Source organism: Plecotus auritus (assembly GCF_963455305.1).
Source record: "Plecotus auritus genome assembly, chromosome: 7".
Taxonomy (NCBI): domain Eukaryota; kingdom Metazoa; phylum Chordata; class Mammalia; order Chiroptera; family Vespertilionidae; genus Plecotus; species Plecotus auritus.
In genome coordinates, this window is record NC_137774.1 from 112,030,878 (window position 1) to 112,054,697 (window position 23,820).

General features: G+C 34.7%; 1 protein-coding gene across 1 annotated transcript in view; it reads left to right on the forward strand.

The window, feature by feature from the left end:
- FBXL17 (F-box and leucine rich repeat protein 17) overlaps positions 1–23,820 on the forward strand; it is a 491,914-nt gene that overhangs the window by 213,797 nt on the left and 254,297 nt on the right. The window lies entirely within an intron of this gene.

The window sequence follows — 23,820 nt, forward strand, 5'->3', positions numbered from 1 at the left end:
CTTTATCTGTGCTACATTCTGGATTATTTCCTCAGATGTATCTTAAACTACTTGGTCTTGATAGTTTCTAAATTATAAAATATATAGTGAAGGCAAGTGATATTTAGAACTATATTCTATAAGAAATTGAGTCACTAAAATGAATTAATTTGCTCTTCTCTCCATGGCTTATTCCAGTAGCATAATCACACCATCCTATAGAAAAATGAATTATATGGATTGATATTTACATTTATTGTATCTAAAAATTATTTCCCACTTTCACAAAAATGCCCTGTATCACTTCTTAATTTGAAAAACAAATCAAGTGCTTTTATTTTCTAAAATATATATTAATAATTTTAGATGCAATCAAGGCTAACCTTAAGGTTTTACCTTTTATTTAGCTGTCATCCATATCAAATTCTTCTAATGTGAGTTTAAAAGAAATTTCTTATTTTTTAAAGTGCTCCTTCAGCTGGAAGTGAACTTTATACATTTTTCTTACATCTTTTACTTTTCAATAAGAAATTACAGTGATTATTTTATAGGAGAGTATCTGTATGTCAAATAATTTCTTAGTCATTTATGTGAAAGTAAATATAATTATTCTATCTATTTGATTCACTATCGTGACACCAATGAACCTTAATCATTTTATTAATATTGAAAGCACTTATTTGAATTTGAGTTGCTGAATTATTTAATATTACTTTAAAAATTTAATTACATTTCAAGAAGACACAAAATGAACAAAACAGAAAGGTCCTTTAAAGGGAAATTAAAACCATGATATAGATTTTATTTTATGGAAAGTTCTTTTAAAATGGAGGAAAAAAACTCTAAAATAACTGTACTATAATGATACATTAATAATAGTTATATAAAAATGTATATAAACATTATGTAAAAACAGAGTAAGCCTTTAAAATATGTAAATAGTTCAATAACCCCAAAAGAGGTGTATCTATAAAATCTCTATAAAAGTAAATGTAAGATATAATTTGATAAATGATGCATTTTAATTTTGGAAAGAATTATAATTGTTTCCATTTTTTGTGAAGAAAGGTCATCAAAATTATGTTCCTGCCAATTTTCTCTTAACAAAATACTTTCAATTTGTGAATAGTGGAAAAGAGGGGGTGTAGCAGATAAGAGAGGAGGGTGCGGCTGCATTAGCAGATTTTTATTCTGCTCCAACTTTATGTTGGATATGACAAATCTCTGAGTTCTTACTGTTTTTCTGGTCTTTGACAAGATTTCACGATCTTTTTCTGCTTGAATTTGTCTGGGGATTTCCAGCTTTCACTGCCAGTGTGTCCACCCCAGGACACAGCTTCTCTGAATTTATATCTTCTCCTCTTGTGGGGAAATTTTAGATAGTTTTGGAGGTGAGAGGAGTGACTGGCTCTCCGGAAGTCTTCTAGATCTTTCGTTGCTGGCATCACCCTTATGGCTTAAGTCTTTAAGACTTTTGAAGCTTAAAAACCAGGCCATTGCAACTCAAAAGCCTTGGTTTATTAAACTCAAGGAAGAGTCTGATTCTTATTTTCCTAAGATTTGTCTAAAGCAGTGAGTTGGATTCCTACCTCTTAGATGAGGGGATGAATCATGGCATACTAGGACCTGCGCTAGAAGGGAGAATCTCCCATTATGTCCCTTTACAGTGATAATGAAATAGGAAGTTACCCCAGAGTAATTTTAGAGGCCATGAATTAAAACAATCCTCATTTAAATATGGGGATTTATAAATATTTTTGTGCCAAAGAGGTGATAAATTAATTCAGATTTTAAGACAGTTGCTTTGGTGATAAGAGGCTTAATAATAGCCTGTGCATAATTCTGTGCATTTCTCTGTCTTGATAAGTGATTGTTTCTGAATTGTAAAGATTTATTTTTTTAGACAACAGAGATGTAGTGCTATATTCTGTAAGGGTTCTTTTTCCGTCCTTTAAAAACGGCTTTTGGAAACTCTTTGAGGCACCAGAAGTTCTGATTTCAAATAACTGTTGAAAACTCACCTCCCTGTTGTATAGAATAATTATCTTTATCTGATAATCCACCTTCTTTATTTGCAGAACTGGGGCTAAACATATCTGTTTTATATCCTTGACTCCCCCACAGTAATATACATTGTGAAACACTTCTTAACATTTGTGAAAGTAAATGAAGGAAATTGATGAGTTAGCATGTGTTTAGTTTGGTGGGGAGATACAATGGAACTTGTGTTGACCTATCTGATGTTGGATTACACAAACTAAGTTTGGTCTAGCTCTAACAGTTCTGAGATGTTGGTGTAGTAAAGAATATAGTTCTGATTTTTGCCACATGATCTCTACTCATTTGCTTTTGTTTTTAAGTTAATTATTTTGTTCTTGATGTTTTTACTCTACAAGTACTTCTTAATTGACGATGACAGAAGTAGAAAATGATGTGTTAAGTAAATTTCATGCATATATTTAAAATCACAATGTTCCTCAATTCATCATTGGCAAGTGCCATAAACTAGATTAATGAAGCAGCTGTTTTCTCCAAGGCCATTAATTTATTGGTTCTGGTGGGTTTGGATTAAAGCTGCATTGCCGGGGTTCTTTTCCCAGCCTTACAAAGGGTTCAGCATTCTGGAGAAAGGGGCTGCGGGTAGATGATTAAAGAGTCCATGGACGAAAGGTAGTTTTGAAAGGCATTGAGGGTCAGAGGAGCTTCAGCTGAAGGAGCTAGAAGACTCTCCTTGTCTCAGGACCCCGTGCTTTTATTAAACACAATTTGTCCCAAGGCAAGGTGGAAATATACACTTCAAAGGATAAGGTATCAAAGGGTTTACAGAGATTGTCATTTTCTGGAATAGCCTACAGCTGTTCAGGTGTTTGGCCAACAGGAGGCAATAAAATGCCCTGAGCAGCAAACAGTCCTATTCAGGTTTGGGGGAAGTGCCGTGTAGCTGTTTCCCAAGTCCCATCAACCTTTTGACAGAACTCTTGTAATTATTACACGCTGGAATTGATTCTCAGCACTGCATAATTCTAAAACAATGCATTTAAAATGTTATAATGCTTCTGTATTGCATTTGCATATTTAAATATAAAAAAGTTTGCAAAATTATCAGTCTGTGAGTCTCACTAAATTACTTGGATATTAAACATGTTTATTTTCAATATATATGGAGATTCAGAGTCATGAGCTCCATTTTACTAGTTTCTCCAGGTACCATAGGCCAACTAAAAGATTTTGTCAGTTTCATTTTTATTATGATTTAATTTAGTTGGAGAATTTCAGTAGATTATATGTGTTAAAGAAGTTTCTGATAAGAAAAAGTATGCAAAATCTATTAGACATACTGTATAAGTAATATTTATGAAATAGTTTAAAATATATTGGCAGTACAGAATAACTAGGTACAGTTTTTTGCCTACAGCAGTTGACTATTAAATGATTAGAAATGTTGGAATGATTGGTATATCTTTGAAAGAAAAATCTGCAAAAGTCTATATCTACCCTTGGCAAGTTGCCAAATCGATGTTGTTATGGCATTTTAATATAATTTTATTCTTATAGCCAATTTTTAAATATTTTTTTGCTGTGGAAAATTGCTTCCTCCAGTTGATAAATGATTAAATGAGGGCATTTTTATGTTAGAAATAATTCTAGTATAGTTGTATTGGTTCACAAAAGTACAAAAATATAAGCCCAAATAATTTAACTTTTATCACATCATTTTAGATTCATACAGGATTAGCTCATTAAACACTTTTTAAGAATCACCTTCCTCCAGATAATCATTGGGATGTAGAGTACAGCAAAGGGAATATAGTTGATAGTATTGTAATAACTATGAATGGTGCCAGGTGGGTACTGGAAATATTGGAGGGAACACTAAGTATATGGATTTCTAACCACTATGCTCTACATCTGAAACTAAAACAAAATAATAGTTATTTTGTTGGATATAAAAAATCATAAAAAAATAAGACTAACTCATCAAAGAAAAAATGAAAAAGCAACACATTAACTCAATGAAAAGGCTAGATTGTTCTAATCGATGAACTCTACAAGAATAGTTCATTCTTAGCTAATACGTGTTTATGTCTCCTATTTATTAACAACAACAAAAAGCATTCTTTGTAAAAATTTGATTTTCTAAAAGAAATACAATCTTAAATCATTTTCCCTAAAAACACGTACTACATTGACTCTTAGAGGGCATTAGAATAAAACTGAATGTGCTAGATCACAGTAATCTGATGGCGTAGACAGTTCCCTCCTTTGTTTGAGAAATGGTTCAAATTAAGGAAACTTTTATTTAAACTTTGATTCTTTTTAATTTGGTCTAAGTGTGTCGGAAATAGCAAAGAATGATAGAACCAAAGAAAAGTTTCCAGGGTTATCAGGCATCCTTAGTTCTGCTATCGTCTTAGAAACATTGGTTGCTTTCTACTTTTTAATAGCTGTAGATGAAGAGATGTTGTAACATCTCTCTATAATTTTTTAGCCACAAGTTCTTTCCATTAGCTCAGATATTTAAAAAATCAAGATCTCTTTATCTGTTTCCTGGGACATAAATTAAATAATTAAGCATGTGAGTTGTATTTTTCCTGCCAAAATGGAGTCTTCTCCCTCATTCACCTGGAGAAAAATTGAAGACGCTCCCACAGGCAGGATGAGCATCCACTTAAGCAAGCCGCTCGTTTTCCCCTGAAGGAATGCAAGGTAGCAGGAGACCTGTAGAAACACCTTCACTTCATTTAAGGGGGTCAGTGAAGGTTTGTTGTTAGTGACTTTGTTGGAGTGGCCTGGGCTTCAAGATATACTTAAGTATTCACATAAATAAATGAGAATGGAGGTATTTTAGATGCTGATGTTGGTAAAGGCAGAGCAGGAGAGAGCAGAGTAGTCAGGAGACTACTTCATTGTATGACGTGTGGACATAAACAGATGCCTGGGGTTGCACTGGGTTCAGATTCTTTATAAAATACTGCAGCAATGAATAAATACAGCAATAGCATGTCTGTTCATTTTAAAATGTATATGTGAACACTGTTCTTCTGATAAAATACATTATTAGCCCACATTCATTTGTTGAAGAATGTATTTATTATCTTAATAATCCTACCTGATGGTATGTCATAAATTTCTGGTTTAAGCATTGAAATTCATCGTGTAAGGACTTTTTACAGTTTAAAAGAAATCTTTTCAATTCCTCATCTTTTTTCTTCTTATGTTTCTTTTTATGTTTCCAATTAGTTTTTAAACACAATGACTAGTATTATTTATTAGTATTACTTATGTAGGCTCCAGGGATAAAAACAGTTCAGAAAATTGATATTCACTTTTAAACAAACAGCAGTTTTGGGCAGAGGGGCCCTTGTTTGAGAAATATATATGGAGATTCAGAGTCATGAGCTCCATTTTACTCGTTTCTCCAGGTACCATAGGCCAACTAAAAGATTTTGTCAGTTTCATTCCTATTATGATTTAATTTAGTTGGAGAATTTCAGTAGATTATATGTGTTAAAGAAGTTTCTGATAAGAAAAAGTATGCAAAATCTATTAGACATACTGTATAAGTAATATTTATGAAATAGTTTAAAATATATTGGCAGTACAGAATTACTAGGTACAGTTTGCCAATGCACCGCTGTTTGAGTTGATTTAAGGAAATAATAAGGAGCATCTGGAAATTCAAGCCCAACTGATTTACCATTTACTGTATCATTTTGGTTCTGTACAGATTTAGCTCATTAAACACCTTTTCAGAATCTCCTTTTGCTGGAAGTAGAGTGAGAAAAATTCCCAAAACAGTCTTTGAAAAATTAGTGTTTACAAAAAAAGATTATAGAGGAAGCAAAACATTGAATTCAAAGTAATTATAATTAGAGTGTAGCCTCTTGTAGTTTCTAAAGCGCCAGAGCAAAAATGATAAGAAAAGACGAAGAGAATATTTTAAATATAGACAAATTAATGCCAATTAAAGTGGGTTAAAATTAATGCCCACTTTGTATTATTGTGTTTGTATATGCTTGTCGTCTTACACACCCTGCTAGCACTTTTAGCATAGGTTTTTATATTCCAGGGATTTAAAGATAAATGTATTAGTCCCGACTCTGAATCTACCTTCTTTATTTGCAGAACTGGGGCTAAACATACCTGTTTTCCGATGGTCTTAGGCTCTACAGCAGCGGTTCTCAACCTGTGGGTCGCAACCCACAGGTTGAGAACCGCTAGCAGGGTCGCCTAAGACCATTGTAAAACACAGATATTTACATTACGATTCATTAACAGTAGCAAAATTACAGTTACGAAGTAGCAACGAAAATAATTTTATGGTTGGGGGTCACCACAACATGAGGAACTGTATTAAAGGGTCGCGGCATTAGAAAGGTTGAGAACCACTGGTCTAGAGTCATAGCAGTTCTGACAAAAGAGAAGAAATGTGATTAATTGTCAGGTCAGTGTGTGTGTCACAGGTAGTAGGTCAGGGGAGAGAATACAAGGATGGCTTATTATGAAGAAGGTAAGAACACTCAACCTGAGACCTGGAAGATGAGTGGAATTTGTCAAGTAGATGAGCCATTTGCCAGGTGAAGAAGCCGTTCTGGGCAGGCAGAATTAGGCATGTGTGGAGGATTAGAGGTAGTTCATTGTTACTAAAGCAGAGAGGGTAGGGAATGAGACAAGAGAGGTAAATAGGGGCCAACCTGAAGAAAGCTCTGAGCAGAGTGACATCATCGCATTTCCCTTTTAGACAAATAGAAGTTCCAGATCGGAATTTAAGGGAAAGTGTTGTAAGGAAACAAACTGCATAGTCCAGCAAAAGATGTTGATGCCAAGACTTAGAGCAGGGATAGGGAGGAGGTATTAGGGGAAATAAGTTAAAAAAATTGGTTACTAGATGGAATTAAAGAGTCTTGGCATCTGGTTTGATGTAGGCAGTGAAAAAAGGGATGGCTCAAGTTCTTTGGATGTAATTCACTGAATAAGGTAAGTCATCTTTAATTTTGTGGGGTATCCTTAAGTTTATATCTACTAGGCTGTTGAATCTAGAGGGTAGAATTGGGAGGGAAGTCTGAGTCTGGTTTAGGGAGATGTCAATATATGGCAGCTATTAAAGCCTGGGTATGGACACACTTTCTCAGAATTACTAGAGCATAAGGGACCAGATGTCAGCTCAGTGAACACCATTGGTAGAGGGTGGGCAGAAGAAGCTGAAACCCCAGAGAAAATGAGAAAAAGGACTCAGAAAAAAAGTTTTTGTTACTTGAAACCAAAGGCAGAGAAAATTTCAAGGAGTGTCAGATGCCTCAGAGATGGTTATGAAATGAAGGCCTCGGGAAAGACCTTTGGATTTAGCATTTAGGATCGTGCTGACATTGTGAAAGCTGTTTTATTAAAGAAGTGGAGGGGGAAAACTCCAGAGTATATTGGATTGAAGAGTTTTGTGTAGCTTTTTTTTTTTTAAAGGTGGATTTAGAGGCCAAGTCAAAGGAAGAAGGAGAAAGAGAAGATGTAAGTGAAAGAAGAGGGAAATTCTATGAGTGAGGTCTAAGAGGAATGCAAGGGGCTTGGCTGGGAATAAGGAATGTCAGGAAGAATTAACCTTGAGGAGGAGAGATAGATATCCTCTAGGTCTGAGAACAGAGGGTAGATGCTGATTAAACATTTGTAGGGTTTGTGGAGTAAAATAAGTTTAAAGGAATGCATGCTCCTTGGTCTCTAATTGTTCTTTGAAAGAGTTCCGAGATAAAAGCTTGAGACAATGAAGGAATTGGGTGGGGCCCTTAAGACAGGAGCTGAAATTTGGAAGAACTGCTGTGGGAAGTGGCAGAGGGAGCTGACCAGCAGAATGTGGAACTGTTGAGTGGTTTTGAGAGCTTGGAAACCATGAATTTGTACTGGCACCAGTCCACATGATTGTTGTATTACCTCCAGCAAAATTCAGCAACCCAGTTATGAAAACTCAAAAATTGTTGATTTAAACTGAATTTGGAGAGGCTATGAACCCAGAATGGTATAAGACAGCTGTCAAATTCCATGAATTTAACTTTGTAGATGGCAGAATAGACTCAATATTTATGTGAATTTTAAAATTAGCAAATGCTATATCTCAGGTGCTAAATAGACATAATTTGTTCCCTACTTAGTGTTTCCTACTTCTATTCAGGAATATTCTCCATTACTTAACCACTGTACATAATCACAGCAAAACACACCCCACCCCCAATACACACACACACACACACACACACACACAAAACACACACACACACAACACACACACACACAATACGATGTGATTTAGTTCCCCAAAGTGCCTGTTTTATGCCCAGAAGCTTCTTTATTTCAGTCAGATCATTTCATCTGTGTATTAAAGATTTCTGAAGTGGTCATGTGAGAATACCAGTTTATTCCTTGATGAATGAAGTTGTTTGAAGGAAGATAAATGCTCTTTCCCAATGACATAGCAAATCCAAGGCAGTTTTTACCGCAAGTCTAGCTCTTCTGTGGCCCTCTCTATAAAGCTTGCCCAGGTCTTCTCTTTTAAGTTGGTCACCTGATCTCCTCTGCCACTGTTCCTGTGGCCTCTTTTCATACCTTGTTCATATAGTAGTTATCACAGAATTTCATGCCTTTTCCCATATAATTTTGAGTTCCATGAATGCAGGGACTGAGTCTTACTTATCTTTGTATTTCCAGTGCCTCCCTGTTGCCCGCACAAAAGAGACACTAAAGCAGCAGTAAGTAAATAGCAAATACATGAATGACTCCTTCGTTCCTCAGGGCAAAGGCCCCAAGTGAGAGAGAGGAAGAATAAAATTATGTGGCTAGTTTATAACTTCTCTTTGCCCCTTCTTCCCATTGCATTATCATCAGGTTTATCTTTGACTAGTTTAAGAGGTGTTTGCTTGTGTGTTTGATATTAGTCCCAGTTATTCTAGGCATTAGAATAGTAGGAAAACATAAAATCTACATATAATCCAAAAGCCCACACAAAATCCTTCACCAAAATTACTGATAGGCAAAAATTTGAGTTTTATACTTTCTCTTTTATACTCTATACTTAAGTTCTGTGGATAATGCATATTTAGAGTAAAGCCAGTGAAAAACTAGCCAGACATTTCAGGGAGAAAGAGAAAACAGGAAGTAAAGGTTTTCTAATAAATGTCAGTAATTTTGATGTTTGTAGTCTGAACCATATTCTCTTTGCTTGACCTTGTTTTACTTTTGCTCTTAAGGTTCTTTTCCCCAATTAGAGTCTGTTTTTAAAATAACTTTGGGCAAATTACTGAATAATATATTAGCTTGCCAATATTCTTGTTGTCTTTTTTGATTTATCATCTTTAAGTTATCTTTGCATTATAAACATCTTAATCCTGAAAACATTTATAGGTAGTGACAAAAAATAGGCACAAAGATTCTAGAAAAATACGACAAAGTAACTTAAAATTCAAGTATTAAGCAGTTTAAAATTTTAATAGTTGTGGGATTTTTATCTTAGAAGTATACCCATATTATCAACTAGAAGCCCAGTGAATGAAGATTTGTGCCAGAATGGGCTTCCTTTCCCTGGCTGCCTGTACCACCTTCTCTCTGGACAGAGCTGCCTTTCTGCCTTCCTACGCTGCTCAGAGGCCCGGAGCGGCTACATATGCAAATTAACCCACCATCTTTGTTGGGTTAATTTGCATACTCCTGATTGGCTGGAGGGCTTCGCAAAGGTATGGTCAATTAGCATGTTACTCTTTTATTAGTTAGATAGTTTAGGCATAGATTGTATTTCTTAGCAACTCAATCAATTTTCACTGGACCTAAAGTTAAAGTTAAATGTGATGCTGCTCTTTTTTCCCCATAATTTGAAGTTTCACTTTATTCAGCAAATAAAGTATGAAATAAGTGTCTATGTGGTCATGTTAGACTATAATGAGGAAGAGGGGCACTACTGAGATAGCTGTCCAGAAACTGTGGTAAATCTGAAAACTGATTTGCTGACTCTCACTAGAAATGATAATTCACAAGTATAGTGCATTTTCCAAAGCAGATAATTGTTAGGCGGTGATAAGCTCCAGAATAATTAAATACTCTCATCAGTGTGCAGTTATCATCTATGGCAGCTTTTTCAAAAGTGGCAGCTACTTTACTCTCATGCATAAGATTACCAGCAGGTGATCACATCAATTTTTAAAAACATAAGAGGTTAAGGGTGACATTCCTGATTTTGTGAACGTGGGTGGTAGAGAGATAAGGAGCAACATCATGACATAGAGGCAAAGAGCAGGGGAGAGGCTTTCCAAGTAGTGCAAAGGAGAGAAAAAGCAGCCTTAAGGTGCTATATATCATGTGCAGATTAACCAATTTTTATAGCCTTAGAATGAAATGAAAGACACTTACAAGAGCTTACACTGAATGCAATTATCCTTCCTTAAAAATAACAGACATTTTAAGATTTTTCCATATTTCACTATTAACCTTATGATTTTTATCATAGAGGAGATGTATTTAGTTCATGGAGAATTTCAGTTAATGGCAACTTGTACAATGTTACAATGTAGAATTTCTGATAACTCTAGTTTTTAATTTTTATTATCTTTTGTTTAAAAGATTGGATGATGTTATCTAACCAAATGAGTTTCTTAGAATTGAAAGTAAAAGTTACCTTTTCTTTATATATAAATGTAATTTTAAGTTACAGTTTTAAAGTAATTAATAGGTTAAAAGTGATTTCAAAATAACAACAATTCTTGATTTGTTAATTTTTCTTTTTTTGCCATATTAAGAAAAAGTGTAACCAACAAAACAATTTCTCAGACTAACTTAGAAACATGAGGTTCCCTCTGAGTTTAGACCACAGTCCTAATAATAACCACCCACAGAAACTTCTTGGACTGCTGAACCCTCTAAATTTTCACTGGGTTGGGCTCTATTCACAGTGCAAGTTTAATATCATTATCAACTTTTCTTCTGAGGGATCAGCTTTATATATCTTTGGTGTGTACAAAGACTACATTGTTTGTTTGCATGGAGTGGCTATAGTAGTTCTTATAGCTACTTCTTTGACCATAGTCCTTCAAATGCTTGCCTAGTTCTTATGGTCACAACCCACTCTGGGACAAGAAATACCAATGTTTAAACTTGATTACAGCACGCCAAGGAACATGTTACTGAAACTTGCTATCACTGCTACTTAGTGGTTTTGGATCTGATATTTGAATCCTTTTTTTTTTTGAATATTCAACAGGCTTAAAATATGTTAGCCTATTTTCCTTTTTGTGAAAATGAATGAGAATCATTTATAAGAAATGAATGATTGAAGAATTATTAACCAGTAGTAATTTGAATTCTTTCTAAAGATAAGTTTATAAATAGATAAAAAGGGGGTCTTCCCATTTCCAAATATAAGAGGTTTAACTTATCTGTAATATTTTCTTTTACATATAGACATCACACATATATGTGTATATGCATTTTGAGATTTAATAAAATGTATTCTTCAAAAGTAATCCTACTTTTTCTTTCTACTGTTTTGAAATATTAACCATTATTGCTTTATTGAGGATTGAACTACCCCTTATCTTTGCCATGCCTACAAAGAACTATGTTGGAAGCATTGACAACTATAATGATGTGAGAAGAAGAGGTGAATATTTTAGGACTTCTTTGTCTTCATCATGCTACCTCCTAAAAATACACATCTAAAAAATTTATTTTTCTGGGAGTTTGGAGATATTCCTTACTCCAGAGAATAGAGGGGTTGATTAGAAAATAAATAACTACCTTATTCTTCTACCCCTCAATCCCATAAACCCCCAATCCAATATTGAGAAGAAAAGGAAATGCCAGATGCAAATGTCACCTTTTATAATAAAGATCTTTCTTCCCTTTCTGTCTCTGGTTCTCAAAATCCCATGTGTATGTAGCCTAAATTCCTTGCTGTTGACTTAGAAAGACATTTTAGGAGCGTAAAGAATTGTGAAGGACAATAGGCAGTAGAAAAATCTAGATTTCTTCACTTCACTAATGATGAATGCTTAGGCATTAGTGGAGGACTGAATCTCTTACAGACATGGTTTGAAGTTAGCCATGGCTCTTTTCCCATCAATATTCCAGATGCCTGCATATCTTGCCCTTTTGAATGTCAAGGGAAAATCACCAGGAACAAAAATAGCACATTCACTCCTACTCTTCATTGAAACCATCCCTTTAAACACGAAGGAGATACATCAGGGAAAGTTTTGTGGGGGTCTCAGCTCCCCTCAGAACCAGCACCAGCTTTCTCCCTCCAAATCTGTGCTAACAGATAGCATGTAAATGCTGGGAGCCAGTTATAGAAACGCACTGGTAAGATGATTTCCACAGGCGTCCCTCCTCCCATCTGATTGATACTCCCAGAGTCCTCTAATGAAATTCTGAAGCTGCCAGTACATATGGGATATATTACATAGGTGGTTGTTAACCTTTTTAAATCTCTGAGTTTCTGATCATAAAGCATTTATTTGGACCATAAGAGTAACAGTGATACTTTATATCTAAAACATTATGACAAAAATGTAGTTAGATGATGTTTTGATCATTCATATACAAAATCATTAAATACTAAATTTATAGCAGTTTTTGTCAATAAGGAAGAGAAAGAGAAGGAAATACAGTGGAGCTCAATGTGTAGCAGAGCGGAGGCTGAAGAATCATACTCCGAGGGTTCCTACAGAAGAAACTGCCAACTATGGGTAATTTCAGGAGCCAGGAGGATGTTGAAATTAGGGCTGGAAATCAATGGATTCAGCAGTATAAGACACATCTTACACATATGTAGGATTTTAAAATCTACTTCTTCATAGAGAACTTCCGGTATTTACTCTTGTCACAAAATAATCCCCTATGGTGCCTCTGCAGATACAATTATGCTTTTTCTTTTCTTCATTATGCTGTGCCAGGCACTCCTTGGATAGAGAGCTCTGCCATTATCCCTGAAAAAGTGGCTGCAGTTCAGTTATGTGGTTTGAGGAAAAAATATCAGTTGTATTTTTTTTATTTGCCATTTTCTAAAATTACATCTATTTGCTATTTTAAAACGTATGGGTAGACATACAAATATGTCCCAGTTTAAAAAAAAACAACTATGTATTAAATTACAACTTAAAAATGAGACAAAGTTAAGAGGAGATTGTTTTTATTATAAATTGATTTCTTAAACCAAAAAAAGATTCATTCTATGACTCCCTGATACATTTTCTATATTTTTTATCACATATATATTTATATATTTTCTTCCAACTCAAATTTTGAGATATATTTTCCTTTTCATATAACTTTCCTCAGTGGACTATTACAGTCATATAACAAATACTAGAGTTGTTTGTCATGGGACTTACCTTAAGAGTTGCTATTTATTGTTTTTTTTGCCATATTCGGAAAAAATGAAGCTAAATCTTTGGGCTTTGTTAAATAATCTTCAAAACAGCTAATAATGACAGCCCATATTCAGCCTCATTTTACTGGCAGTGCTTAAATTTGTAGTATTAGAACATTAGAAGTGACTTAAAAGTATAGTCTTTAAGGTGTAGTGAGGCTTTACTACTGAGCACCAACTATGTGTTGGACTTCTTACCCTTTTACAGATGCCAACTCATTGGACTGTCATTTCCACTGACGAGAAAAAGGGAACATCAAATTTAAATACACTCAAGATTTTCAACCTGTAGATACTGAATTGAAGCTGAGATGTTTGATTCCATAGCCAAAGCATTTTTTCACTCTTTTATTCTGTTTTCTTTTCCTCTTCCTTCCCCCACCTTCTTTTTATTTGCTACATACAGAATACCATCTTTTCCTTCCCTTAGCCTCACTCCATTTTTTTCTTTCATCTCTTCCAATCAATCTCTGCATGCTGTCTGTATTCCTGACACTGTGGTTGGTACTGGGAATTCAGTGTTGCCCTCAGGGAATTTAAAATTTATACTCCAGAATGGGCTGTTCATTTATGCTCTGAATGAATGAGTGGAAGATCAAATGAATGAATGGAGAAAATAAAATAGAAACTTTAGATTTTTCTCATAATTTTGAATAGCTTATTATTGCTATAAGTACTAAAGCAAATAAGACTATTAGTAAATAAGACTAAATTGACAGGTAGAATCCCAATGCAGAAACTATTAGGAAAGATCTACACTAATAAAAGAGAAACATGCAAATTGACCAAAACTCCGCTATGCACACCAGCCACACCCACCATCCAATCAGGAGTGAGTATGCAAATTAATCCAACCAAGATGGCTGCAGCCACAGAGCAAGCAGGAGGCTTGGGTTGCCCCCGGTGATGGAGGAAGCCAAGCTTCCTGCCGCCCTGGCCTGCCCTGGCCTCTGTTCAAGGCTACAAAGTTTCAATTATAGAAGATAAATAAATCCCAGATCCCAGGGCCTCCGTTTGGGTCACTGGGGGGCATGGCTGGCCTGCCAACCACCACAGGCCCCTCGCCCAGGCCACCCCACACCCCAAGGGAACCCTCACCCTGATCTAGGACACCCTTCAGGGCAAACCAGCTGGCCCCCACCTGTGCACCAGGCCTCTATGCTATCTAATAAAAGAGTAATATGCAAATTGACTATCACTCCAACACACAAGATGGTTTCCCCCATGTGGACACAAGATGGCCACCACAAGATGGCCAGCAGGGGAGGGCAGTTGGGAGGGACCAGGCCTGCAAAGGGAGGGTAGTTGGGGGCAATCAAGCCTGCCGGGAGGGGGGGCAGTTAGGGGTGACCAGGCCGGCAGTGGAGGGCGGTTAGGGGCAATCATGCTGGCAGGGGTGCAGTTAGGCATCAATCAGGCTGGCAGGGGAGTGGTTAGGGGGTGATAAAGCTGGCAGGCAGAAGCAGTTAGGGGCAATCAGGAAGGCAGGCAGGTGAGCAGTTGGAAGCCAGCAGTACTGGATTGTGAGAGGGATGTCCGACTGCCCATTTAGGCCTGATCCTGGTAGGACATCCCTCGAGGGGTCCCAGATTGGAGAGGGTGCAGGTTGGGGTGAGAGACACATCCCCCTGTGCATGAATTTCGTGCACCAGGTCTCTAGTTTGTATATAGTGTCCTAAAATCACGGTGGTGTTCAATTTTCCTAGGCATAGTACTAGTGCGTGACCCTTCAAAGAAAGAGCCAAACTTAATGTAAAAAATGTTGGACATATGAACAGATAGAAAGAATATAGTTTAAAGAAGAGTTAAAATTTACTTTAGAAATGTCATAATTTTGGGAGAAGTTGAACAAGTTAAAAATTTCATGATTTTAATATTTTTTCTCTAACGCTTTATCAATGGTGTTTTTAAAATTATAATCATAGTGCTTGTACAGTATCACCATTGTTTGCTTCCGTGTTCCTCCAGAATCATAAGAATGATCATATAAATAACTAAATTGCTGCCAAATGTGCTTCTGGTGTGTGTTCACCACAGCTTACTTAACCATTTTAACTTCCCTATTTAAAAGAAAAATTTATTAAAATCATTTCTAATTTTCCTCCCACTTGTAATAATACTGTTATGCATGTAACATTCCTCTCTTTTGGTTTCATGTTTATGTGCTGAGTTTGAGGTAAACTAATTAATGCAGGACATCCAAATGGAAATGTTTTGGTCATATTTGGAATTATGGAGAGTAGGTAGGTTTGGCAAAGTAAAATTAAATATTTGGTGGTAATGGTCACATAGGCTGCCCTGGGGGAACAGGTAAATCCTTGTACTTTTAACCACCATTATTTAAAAAATTAAATGAAGTGTTTGTTAAAAGGAGGTAATAATGAAGTAAAGGCATTTTGTAGATCACTGTTCACTTAAATGAAACACTACTGAAATGTAACATTTTAAACTTGCCAGTCAAATCAACTAGAAAACATGTCTGTCTGATGTAATTTTTAAAATTATTTATATAATTTTTTGATATTTATTATTATAAACAATATACATAGAAAAAAGTTCATTCATAGAGAACACATTAGTAGTAGTCTTAGATAATGTGTTCACTTTGGCTAATATGTTAATAATAGGAGGATTTTTAGTGTTGTCCATTGTTTTTTATTTAATGTTAATTATAACTGACAAATTCCAGTCTGTTTTGATCATTGTTACCTGTATGTAAGAGATAATTTTGAATTTTCAAAGCTATGTGTGAGTTGTTTACCCTTTTTTATTTCTTAAAAGGAACTGCCTTCGGTCAAAGTTAATATAAAATATATTTCTTTTTTAAAAAATATATTTTTATTGATTTCAGAGGGGAAGGCAGAGGGAAAGAGAGATAGACACATCAATGATGAGAGAGAATCATTGATCAGGTGCCTCCTGCATGCCCCCTACTGGGGTCGAGCCTACAACCCGGGTATGTGCCCTTGACTGGAAACGAACCTGGCACCTTTCAGTCCACAGGCCGACGCACTATCTACCAAGTCAAACCAGCTAGGGCTAAAATATATTTTTTGGGAAAAACATGATTATACTTCTAGTTAGTTTGAATATGATTATACATGTAAATTTGTGTGCCAATCACATTAAATGATTACATGAAAAAAAAATCCCTAAAATTTAGCCTGGACATTTATTGAGATACTAGAGGCCTGGTGCACGAATTTGTGCATGGGTGGGTTCCCTCGGCCTGGCCCACAATCGAGGCCTATCAATGGGCGGGCCGGCCGGCTGCGGGGAGGGGCCACGGGGAGGTTGGCCGGCTGGCATGGGGAGGGGGGCTTGGCTGGTCAGTGGGGGAGGGGCTGTGGGATGTTGGCTGTGGGAGTGCACTGACCACTGGAGGCAGCTCCTGCATTGAGTGTCTGCCCCCTGGTGGTCAGTGTGCATCATAGTGACTGGTCAACTGGTCATGGTCGTTCTGATCGTTCGGTCATAACGGCCACTTAGGCTTTTATAAATATAGAAGTTTAGAAATTACAAGAGAAATCTAGAAGTTATAATGGAACCGTAATTACTGTATCTCTATAATAATTAGTATTCCTGATTATAACAAATACTATAATAATTATTTCTTTCTTACCAACTGATGCTTTTAAATTCCCTCTGTAGTAAGAATTTATATTTTGATGAAAATGTGGTCTCTTGCTGCTTTGAGAATATAAGGGAATTCACAGTGGTGATTAGCTTGTATGGAGTATATCTTCTCCCCTCCTCCCACCACATTTTTTTCTAATGGAATGCTTTATTAGGGTTTTCCTTTAAAGGTGTGAGTTCTCATTATTAAAACCAATAATGCTATGTAAGTTGTCTTTCCGTAGAGCATCTGCCTCACTACAATTTTAAATCATTCATAGTCATCCTATTAATGAGGACTCTGGGGTCTCTTCATTTGTGATTTTGGTACCTGAATTCCTGGGCTGCTTGCACATCTTTCACAAATCACTCTTACAGCAAAATATTATTACCAAACAGTCATGGGTTTATTTATAATAGAATTCAGACCTTCCAATGGTGAATAGTCAAGGAAACACATTTATTATTTAAGATTCATTAGATGCTCAAGGAACCTTTTAATGTAACTGGGGAGTAATAATTTAACCGGTGTCAGAAATAACTTGAACCAAGAAGTTTGTGTCAGAATAGACATAAAACAGGAGCAGTTCTAAACCTGCAAAATTGTTCCTGTTCCTGTGTAAAATATGTTATTTATTTCACTAGCAGAGTCAAGGATTGCATAGAGATTTATTTTGATATGTCTCTTGAGTTTTGCTGTTTTTCTAAAATTTGAAGGTTTAGAAAGACAAAAATCTGGGATAATAAAAATATTACTTTTTCTATCTTTACTTGTCAGAAGCAAAGTCTAAATGAGAAATATATTAAAAATGAGGACTAGAACTTTAAAGTCCCTCTTTTAGGTTAGGTCACAACAATATGGGGCTATTAATTGACTTGTAAGAGCTATTCTGCTCTCAGCACACAGACTGATGTGGTTGTGGCCAACTTAATGGGATATTACAGCAGACTTTGTTTAACAGTTTTGCCTTAGAAGTTGATACATTGCCTATAAGGTAGCAACAGAAAATAATTGGTTTGAGAAATTTTCAGCAGCTGTCTTTACATAGGAACTTGTTCTAGGTTTTTACATTTTACTACCTGGAGTAACATCTTGAATAGATAGCCATTTTCTCTTTATCCATATAAATTGAATACACATAGAACATCAGTCCCTGACATCACATCCCTGGACCTAATAATTACATTGGCACATCATAATTTTATTGTAGTTTCAAGATCATCTCCCCAAAATTATATTACTATATTTAGATAGGTATGAATATCTTTTCCACTCCCACTCTCAGCTTCTTGATTACTAAAATATGTGATTCTCTGCTAATTTTAAGGTTTGTGTTTCTTAGGTTGGGATGGCAAGTTCATGTTTGTATGAGAAAAAGAAATTATTCTTTCAATTTTTTCCTTTTCTAAGTCTGAGTTCTGGTTTCACAAACCTTTTTAGTGTGTCTTTTCTCACCTATAATAAACATTATATTTCAAAACGCAATTACAATTATTATTATATACACAGTTATATACATATGTGTGATAAAGTTGCGAAGAGTCATGAAAAATAAAAATAGTTTAAGTATAATTATCCTTCCTTTAAAACAAATTTTCTCCTGTTAAAATGTTATTATTTTAATAAATAAAATAATTAAAAATAGAATTGTTTATGTAGTTATTAGAATTTGCACTGATTCTTAAATTGCCTGATAACTTTTATTAGATTAAATATATGTAATTAAATGACATCATTTATTTAGAAAAAAGACAAAAAACAGCCTTAAAAAAACGTATTCAAAAATAATAATTTAATGTGATGTTAAATTTAAATGACCTTAGTATGCTAGCCAATAGTATTTTCATTTATTTTGAAAAATCTTTATTCTAGACAGAGTTGAGTGGATTTTTGCAATCAATCATGGTAATGAATTATTGCATTAAGGAATGATGTTTGATATAATCTCAGGAGTTATGTAACTACCATGACATATTTTTACTCAGTAATTTTCATCTCAGTAGAGACATATTCAAATTACTAATGTTATTCAAAACTGTTCGTTGAAATCTTTTGACTCCTTTTCACTGTATAGAAAATATTAAGGTAAAAACTGCAAAGTGATTGAAGCTAAATGAGAGCCTACTTTGATTATAAAGGAAAATGATATTCAATTAGACAGTTTCATACCTGCGAGACTTTTCAGCAGATAGTGGTAAGTTGTCTATTTTAAGAGCATAAATCAGACTGCAAATGGCTTCCTTAGAAATATGTGTATGCAATACTGCTTCAAGATGCATCCCCTTAATTTACCATACTGTCATCCTGTGACTGACAGTTAGTGAATACATAGCATTGATTTCATAATACCTGACAGCCTATACAACTGCAGAACAAATTGGTAAAATCCTACTTCGTGAAAAGATGGTTTTATAAGAGCCTTTCTTTTGGTTTTCTCTTTCTTAACTCATGTGCTCCGTCAGGATGCAATATAGGTAGGTTGATTGCTTAGAGTCGAAAGAAAATACTTAAATTCATATTTTTGCTAACAATAATCGACTTCAGTGCATTTTAAGTCAATCTATTTGATACAATTCTCTGAGAATGCAATTCTCTGTAGCAATTGGTATCACATCTACTTAAAAATCACATCAACTAGAAAATTCCATTTAAATAGCTAGATGGGGAAATGACTTCTTACATAACCGAACACAAATGTATTAATTGAATTTGGTTGAGCTTGTTTTTATATTGCAGATATTTAAATATCAAGATGTTCCTGCTGAAATTATATATGTTATTGAAAAGTTTATTTTCCTTACAGCTGGCGTTATCTGCAGAAATATACATTGGTAGCTGTACTTTAGCTAACGATCTATATCTCATTAAAATTTTAAAGCCTTTGAAAAATATTGTGCTATGGATCTTCACATAATTTTTAACTGTGCTTTGTAGACTCTTGTGGATTTAGTTATTTTAATCAGCTATCATGATAAGCCATCAGAAGTATTGTGTTCAGAAGTATTGTGTTAAGTTAAGGGAAGGTTTTTTGGTTGTTTTTATCAGAGAGTTTCTGGGTGCCACAGGGCAAGTTATAATAAGGTGATAAATTACTGTGGTTATATTAACCCTTTCACTTTTCGTAGCTTCTTTTTTTATTGAAATAACATTTTTAGCATTGAAGTTGAATCAGGCTAGATGACAAAAAAATCCCCAGTAGCACAACTGACTGTTAATATTAGAGGAAACAATACTGGAAATGAAGAGCATAAAACACTGGGTCCATCACAGGCGAAAATCCAGTGAACAGCTAAGAATTATGACTGGGTGATGATTAGATTTTCTGGTTAATAGAGGGTTATGGAGAAATTTTTCATAATTGAGAATTAGAGACAGCAGAAAAATAATTATTTCACGAAAACTCACAACTCTGATTAAAAAAAAAACCCTGATGGGTTTATTATTCAAATATTATTCAATATTTAGATGAATTTATACACAACATATTTAAAAATCAACTTTTAATCCTTGCTTATTTTCTACTAGATTGATTTTATTAAAAGAAATTGGTATTAGGAAAGAAGCTTTTTAAAAAATGGTGAAAACTGTGATCTCAAAAAAACCCACTCTGATTTCTGGTTCATATCATATTACATATAGGTTTTTGAAGCAGAATTTCTATAATGCATTAAGCAGAGATGGCTCTTTTTGGAAGTAATGGCCTACCACAGTATTCTAGTTTTTAATGTTTTCTAAACACCTTTTTCCTCATCATCTTCCTAACGTTAAGGGAACGAGTATGTGCCAATAACCTTTGAAACCCCAAGTTCTATTAATTATGCTGCCTGTGCATTTTACTTGCATGAGTAGAGTGAGCATTGATGGCAGCTTTGAAAAGGGAATCGATACCTAGCCCCTTTGTGTCTGCCCAGCCTTTTCTAGTTTTCCATTGTATTATGTTTTGAACAGGACAATGGCAGCGGTTTGATATTAGTCATCATTGTAGTTGAATATCAGAATTTATCACTGTGGGCTCACCATAGCTTCAATTTGTACTGTAGTGAGGACAGTAAGCAATTAGAAAGCTACTTCTACAAAGACATACATGTTTGAATCTGATAAATTTATAATTACTTTCTTAGATAAAAATGATTTTTTGAATTTAATATTTATATCTTTCTCCTTATTTCTACTGTCATAAGCCAAACAATAACAGCAAAGTGTAATTCAGAGAAGCAAAGACTAGACTGAACTTGTATTTATTTGAGGGTTTTTGATATCCAAAGGATTTTGGTGGCTCTAAGTGGAATCTGTGTGATGTTTGTAACACTCTCTTCAGTGATACTGAAATGTTTTCTTCTAAGTTTTTTACTCTCTCTGACCTTTTATTTTTCTAAATGTGCCTTTTAGTGAACTGGACAATAGGCTAACCCTAGTTACCTAAAATGTTGTGTGTTAATAGTGTTAAAGTTGGTAAGCTTTTTCATCTGACCCTTCTTTTAGAAAAATAGGACTTTAGCTGACCCATGCTATATATTTGCTCTAAGAATTAATGATATATGCATATATATAAAAATAAACTATGACTATGGTGAAAATATAAACTGGCAGTTTCTCCTAGGGTTTTAGCAGTCTAGAATGTTAATAAAATCAACGTTAATAAAAGTAAAATAGTGTGATTTGAATTGAATGAAAATTTCAGGTTTATTACTTTAGCAGACAATTTTTTAAAAAAATGCTTAGTGGTTTAACAAAAGAAACTGAATCTTAAATGACAAAAAGAGAGACGTGAGTGAACCTTATCCAATTTTACCTCCCAAACCTCCAAAATAGTTTCTAAGAAAATGTCTTCTTGGGCTGATATCTCATATGCCAGGTTCTAGGCTAGCGCCCACTTTTTTTTTTGTTTTTCTGACTGATTTTTAAACTGATCAAATTAGAGGCTAAATTATGCTTTCTGTTTTAGGTAAGCCATGAGCTATTAGCAGGGTACTCTAGAACTATCTCTGGTTTACAGCTGACCAGAAAATACTTGTCTGTGTACCTCTCATAACCGCACCTGCCCCATTTCTCAAAAGCCCCATTTCATCAGAGCAATCTAAAATCAGGGGGTTGAGAAACAGGAGTTTTACACTTGTGGGCTTTCAGAATTTTTGTTGCCTGGTTGGGCCCTTTGGACTGAGAATATACAGGAGTTGTGTTTTAGTTGATGACATTTCTCAGGAAAATAGAACATTTATGGACTAAGCAATGGTTTTCTAATGCCTTTTTGGATTTAGATATTATTTGAATGATAAAACCATTAAAAAGGATTCCCCCCTCCAATGCGCAAACCATGAAATAGTTCTGATCACACAGTGAACATTATATGCAAATGTCAACCAAAATATCCATTACCATGGCTGACCAGAGTTATCACCATCAATCAAAACTATGTCATTTTTAAAAGGTCTCATAAAATATCATTACCTATTCCCTCCCAAAGACTCCTATAGTGGTTCATAGATATAAATCTCATTTAGGAAGTTCTTATTTCAGTCTAACTTAAACTCTATTGATATTTAAATATTTTTCATATTGTTCCAGTTTTGACCTGACCTACTTTAAAGTTTTCAAATTTATTTTTATGTATACATTTACCTTGATGTTTTTCTGGATCGTACAGGCAGAAAAAAGGCTCTAATGTTTAATATTTCTTTCCTAGGTTGCATTACAGTTTTTTAGATATACATGTCAGTAATTTAAAAAGCATTTCTTTTCTTTTTAATAAAATGCAGGGTTTTATAGCTTCTAGTACACTGATAACAAGGAACAATGTTATTAGCCAGGTTTCCAACCTACAGCCCTTTTCCTTGGGTAATTAGTTAGATAATTTCAGGAATGGTTTAAATTTTCAGGGAGTTTTATACTTAGGATATTGCCTTAGTCGTTTTCCTTTCTCCGAAAAGGGATATTTGATTGCAGTAAAATTGTGAAGTTCTAAAGCTATGTTAGCTAAATTTTTTACTATGTCAGCAAGCAGAATATTGTTTGCACTTCTTTGCTTTTTAAATGCTGCTCAGGGAGCTGTGTAAGTTATAATTGATGCACAGAAGAGATTTTGAATTTTATAGCCTACAAATTGGTGTTGCTACATAGACTAGAAAGATGAGATTGGAGAAGTTATTTTCCCATGAGAATGATACAAATTACTGTCAAACTGTTTATGCTTGCTGTAAAAATATTTTCAATATACAGGTATTTGCTTACTAGCTGGGTAGCACTCTTATTAAAGTAGAATAACATGTTGAGCCAAAGTGAAATGTTTTTAGTACCATTGCATATTGTTGTAACGGTCCAATTTAGTTATTCCAGGGCTTAAATACCTATAATTATGTTTGTTCTTTAAAGCTCAGATACATTTGCTTAAGTTTGAGTTTAAAAATTTTAAGGAATCATAGAGTTTATCTGGTCTAGCATTCTCATTTTACACATGAAGAAACTGAGGCCCAGAGGGGTTCAGGAATATGCCAAGGTGAAAGATTTAGAAATTTGCATGAATGAGACTAAAATTAAGTTTTCTTGCATAACTTTGATTCTTTTCTGACATCTCATATCTAATGAAGTTGCCATGTTTATTATGTGTTTATTTTAGGAATATAAATGCCTTTTTAAAAAAATTAGCTTAACTTCTGGATGACCTGACGTCTGCAGTGTTTAAGATGAATTTGTAGGATTTATTTGGTGAAGTTGGTCAAAACTTTAAAACCATAGTCTCAAGTAAGCAGAAGTGAATCCAATGTTTATCTTACTCTGTCAAGGCAGTTTAGTAATGTCAACACTGGGAGTGTGAGGTGATTCTTTACTC